The sequence below is a fragment of the Castor canadensis genome, chromosome 3 (genome assembly GCF_047511655.1).
Source record: "Castor canadensis chromosome 3, mCasCan1.hap1v2, whole genome shotgun sequence".
Lineage (NCBI taxonomy): Eukaryota > Metazoa > Chordata > Mammalia > Rodentia > Castoridae > Castor > Castor canadensis.
Window position 1 is genome coordinate 102,965,178 of NC_133388.1, and position 5,255 is coordinate 102,970,432.

The following is a 5,255-nucleotide window of genomic DNA, read 5'->3' on the forward strand; positions in this document are numbered from 1 at the left end:
AATGGTAAATAAATGGAGGTTGAAAAGAAGTCCAGGAGTGGAATTCAAGTGGCAGCAAAGCAAAAGTCAACAGGGTTGCAGCTCTGGTTCTGAGACTCAGCATGCCGAAAAGCATCAAGATTATGTCACTCCAAGCACAGAGGCCAGAGTGCTTGTGATTGTCAGTAATGATGGCTCTGGGCCTACAGGTTCAAGACGTCATCAAACAGCACAACCCTGATGGCCTTCAGAGTGAGAAGACATCACACCACCTCACCTTCTCTTTCTGTCTTCCTAGGCGCCACCCTGGGAAGTGGTGCAGAATGGAGACGCTGGCTGACTTTGGATCTGAGGCTCATAAGCAACAGCCCAGGTTCTGAAGAGAACAAACTGGGGAGGGAAGGGCGAGTGCAGTCATTTTTCATACAGCCGGCTAGAGGCTACAGAGAGCACTGAATGGTGTGAAGCATCCCTGCATCCAAGAGGAAGGAACTAGTTCCTAGGTGCTTATCCATGTATAAAAGTTTGTCATTTTACAGCAGTCAAAATACTGACATCAATATTAAAATAAAAGTAGGTTTTACATAACAATCAAAAACACAAAAGACTTAAGGAAGAGCCCCTGTGTGAAAAAATGGGGCAATTCAGCAAATCAAGAACTGTGTGGCAGTGGCAGAAATGGAAAATGGTACCCTTCCAACCTTCCCAGGTGACGAGCAACTGTACAGAGCAACTTAGATTTGCAAAAGATTGTAAACAAGTTCTTGCCAATCCAACCCCTTCCTTTTTACAGTATCACAGGGTTGCTATTTATGAGGTCGCAAACTTCTTGGCTTGTGCACGAAACTTTTCCTCATATTCCACTCTGTTTTGGCAGTAAATCACGTTGGCCTCTGGGTCCTGGGTACTTGGTTCATTTAGGAGTTCCTGTATTCCTAATAAGATCTGTTTGATCATGATGGCCGGCCTCCAGTCCTTGTCTTCCTCCAGGATTGACAGGCACACTGTACCCAATGGGTATACATTTGGGTGAAATAGCAGTGGCTCAAATTTACATTTTGGTGGGAGGATGTATAATCATCCTTGAAAAACATCTGCAGTTTAAACAAGCCTCCTTCCCATGGAGTCCCCTTCTTTCCAGGGGTGGCACACTCCCAGTTCATCAGGTTCATCATGCTGTCAGGATTCTTTGGTGGGACAGCCACAAAGCAAAATGGGTAGTCTTTTCTCCAAGCCTTTCTCTCCTGGATGAGTCTGCTGAGGGCAATCATTAGTGACCTCAAATGCACATAGGATAAGAAACAAAAAGCTGAATTGGTTTTTTCCTTTCCATTTCACTTATCCTAGGTGCAAATGGTAACTTCTGCTTCACGCAAAGGCAATTAATTAACTAAATTAAACATGTCCAGTCTCTCCTATTTATTGTTCCTCTTTCCATCTAGGTTTTGTGCCTTTTTGATTCAAGAGTTCACTGGATACTAAACCTTTCGCAATTTGTACATCTGGTGTCAACAATATGTTTCCTCTAAGCCCACAAATGCATGCTGGCATTCTTTTTAAGGAACAAGCACTTGACACCACCACCCCCCCCGCCAGCAAATACACTCCTACAATACAATTTGTACAACCTTCTCCACACAGAGACCCAGCAGGGACTAGCTGCTCTGAGATCTTTCTTGCTAGCCTTCTGGGATTCAGAGAATTCAGGCCATGGGGAGCTCCAATCCTGAGAGCCTACAGTGTGAGCCCTGGCTATGCTGAGGCTCCAGCTTCTGCTTGTGTCTGCCACCTCCCACCTCCCACATGGGCAGTGCAGGGCAGCAGGTCAAATGCTTCTGAAGCCCTCAGAAGTCTTCATGAAGACAGGGTGGCTGGGATGGATACAAAGGAAGACTTTCAATTGCAACTAGATTTTAATTACAACTATTTCTTGGTCTAAAGTTAAAAAATATTTAACCTTTTTAAATAGAAAATGAACACATTTCTGAAGAATACTAAAAGCACTTTTGTGTCCTCCTCCGTGTCTAATTCTTGCGAAAGAGATGCCTGAATTACACTGAATAGCTATAAAATGCCTACCTAAAGTTATTTCTTTTATACTCATACTGTATTGTATTCTGCATTTCCGATCACAGGCTCTCCAGCTTAAATTGGCCATGCCTCTCATTGAAGGGCAGAACGTCCCAAAAGCAGGCATGGAAGACTTCTCTTTAAGTCGATTCTTGTCCAACACTCAACACAGTAATAGTAGGCTCAAAGAAGAGATGTTTCTGGGAGCTGCTATGATGCTGTGGGTGAGAACTGGACATGGGGACACAGTCATGGATTGAATGTTCAGTCCTGCCACTTCAGTAGGCTCCTCAGGTTTTGAGCCTCAGTTTCCCATTCTAAAATATGGCTGGTGGTAACATGTCTTCACAGGGTACCAGGAGGGCCAGATGGGTAAGATACACACACACCTAGCAAGTGCCTGCACATCAAATCCATATTTGGTGGCACAACTGCTGCCATCCAGTCTGTTCTGTAGAAAGTCTCCTCCCTATCCCCATGCTTCTTTTTGTGCACCTGTTCCAGTGGTGTGCTCCCTCCCTCCAGCACAAATTAAATAGGTTTTGTGCATAGGTAGAGATCTAAACCCTCTCATATTCTCCTCCTAGTCCTGCCTAAGTCCTCTCACTCACCCACTCACATGTACACTCAAGAATAAACACTCACATGTACAAACAAAATACACATTAACACAGACTCTCACACTCAATATCCATGCACACACACAAACATGCATGCACACTCACACATATTACTTACACTTTTACACTCAATATCCACCCCCTGGCACACAAACATGCACACATTCATAGACATAAAATAGCACACTTTCACACTCAATACACACACATACTCATTCCCACATATAAACATGCATCTGTACTCAATCACACAGACATACTCATGAATACACACTTCAGGACTTACTGAACTACTCAGAACATGCCACACAGACAGGGCTTATCCACTCACAGCTCCTGACCTAATAAGTACAGGAAGTGGGAGTGAGTATTTAGCAATGATTACTACAATGCAGCAGAGTAATTTGAGATTTGTTGAGTCTAAAGTAAACTATTGAGCTTACACTTTGTATGTCTACTTATTAAATTTTATTTTAACCATTTTTATCTAATTTATAAAAACATAGGTCTGAGATACATCAAAAATGAGAAACAGAGAGAGAGAGAGAGAGAGAGAAGCTGGTCCTCCATCTTAGATGTTATGAGAGGCCCTGGAGTGAGCTCTGGACCCTAAGTCCCACCCTTGGGACACAGCCCTATTTTGAGCCACAGGGATGTCCACGATCAAGGAGGAATCTCCTTCTCTCCACTACAAGGCCAGCCTTGTGACCTCTCCCTAAGATTTGGGCCTCTGGTACTCGGCAGGGGTGACCCTCAGCCAGAGAAGATGACCACAGTGGGAGAATGTAGGCCAGGCTTCCAAGAGGCGGAATAAGGAAGGAGAATGGCTCCCATTCATGAGAGCCCCACTGTCTGGGTGCCAGGAGGCTGGAGTTGTCCACTAGAAATGGATGGGCCTAGCTCTGAGCTCTAGCCAGCAGAGTCACTTAGACTAGATTTGAAAAGTGTGAGAAAAATCTGGCATGTACGAAAAGTGGAGAACACACAGAGGGAAGGAAGCTGTTAGCCCACAGCTGATAAAAACCCAGACTTGTAAAACCTCCTGTCACAGGGAAAACAGTCCAGCCAGGCGGCTGTCTGCTGGGTGTCCAGCGACGTGGGGCCCAACCAGTGCCTTTGATGTCTCTGCTTCCTCCTTCCACAGCACCAGAATCGGCAGGGGGGAGCAGCAGAGGGGCTGGCAGGAAGCTCTGTGCTGTGATGGCAGGTGCTGGAATTGCTCACTGGCGCTGTATTTACGTCTGAAGGGACAAAGCCCTTAAGTCATGGATTTTGCTTCATGACTGCCAGGCAAGGACAACCCTGCAGGTCACTACAGACAAGCAACTTCAAGGCACTCAGCCCAAACACATCGGACAATGTGTGGTTGTCAAAATAACAAGGATCTGACAGCATTTTTTTTTTTCAATCAGAAAAGTGCATTAGCTCGGGAAACTGAAGCCACATGTCAGGAGTTTGGTTGACAGAGTGGAGGCGGGTGTCAAAGTGACTGACTCTTTTTCCCCTCAAAGTTAAGCAAATTCACTGAGGATATGAGTCATTTTTAGAGGATGATAAGAGCCTGCAGTGAACATCATTTTTGCTTTAAAAGAAAAGTACATTTCTTATCATCTAAAAGGCACATGTTTTGCATCTTAAACAAATGCTTGAAATATGTTTGAGGCATCAACAGAACTCAAATTGAGCTCCCCCCACAAAAAAAAAATTTAAGTCACTGAACGATTTCCCAGAGCAAGGAATGCATGTTTGCTTGGGACCTACTTTTCACAGAACAAGCAAGTTCCCTAAGCCAGTTTCAAGCAGGATCCACAAACACATGGGAGCCTGTACTGTAGGTCTCCAATGAGGAGACAGCGCTGCAGCACAACCAGCAATGGCTTACACATCTTGTGACGTTACCAGAGACAATTGCCTGATTTGTTTCAGTCCTCAACTTTGGTTCTAAAATTTTGCGTGCTAACTTTTTGAAGAACCCAGAGATTTGGTGAGACACTGAACTGTCTTCTGCTCCACTCTGCTGATGATTTTTGGGGGGTTCTTGCAGAGAAAATGGGCTAGCACTCATATGACAATGAGGACTGTTTGTACAGAAACTTGGTGCTACATGTGGTACATCATCTACGTAGTTTCCAGGGAGGAAGAGGTTGTACAATGATCTCTTTCTTTGCTTCTTCCCAATCTAGTAGCCTAGGCATTGGGGCTGGTGATGCCCTCAGAGTGATTCTGAGGTAGTTTCAGTTGAAAATCATTGGCCCTGTTTGAGGCAGCCATCCAGTCTGAGCTTATGGTCTAGTCTGAAGTGGTGGCCCAGTTTGAAGTGTTAATCTAGTCTCAGACGGTGGTCCAGTTGAGGCAGTGATTAGGTCTGAAACAATGCAATGGTTTGAATATGGTTTAAATTTGTCTCCCAAGGGCGTATTACTTGGGAATGTGGTCCCCTCTGTGGTGTTAAGAAGTAACACCTAATGGGGCGGGGGGGTCCTTAGGTCATGGGAGCACTGCACCAGGAAGGATTAGGGTAGTTGCTATGGGACTCAGAGTTAGTACTTGAGAAAGTGAGCCTGACCTCTGCATAACTTCTCCTGT

At 44.9% G+C, this 5,255-nt stretch overlaps 1 pseudogene; it reads right to left on the minus strand.

Annotated features, from left to right (window-relative positions):
• Positions 1–789: 789 nt before the first annotated feature.
• On the minus strand, positions 790–1,250 carry LOC141421432 (SUMO-conjugating enzyme UBC9 pseudogene; annotated as a pseudogene).
• Positions 1,251–5,255: the final 4,005 nt, after the last annotated feature.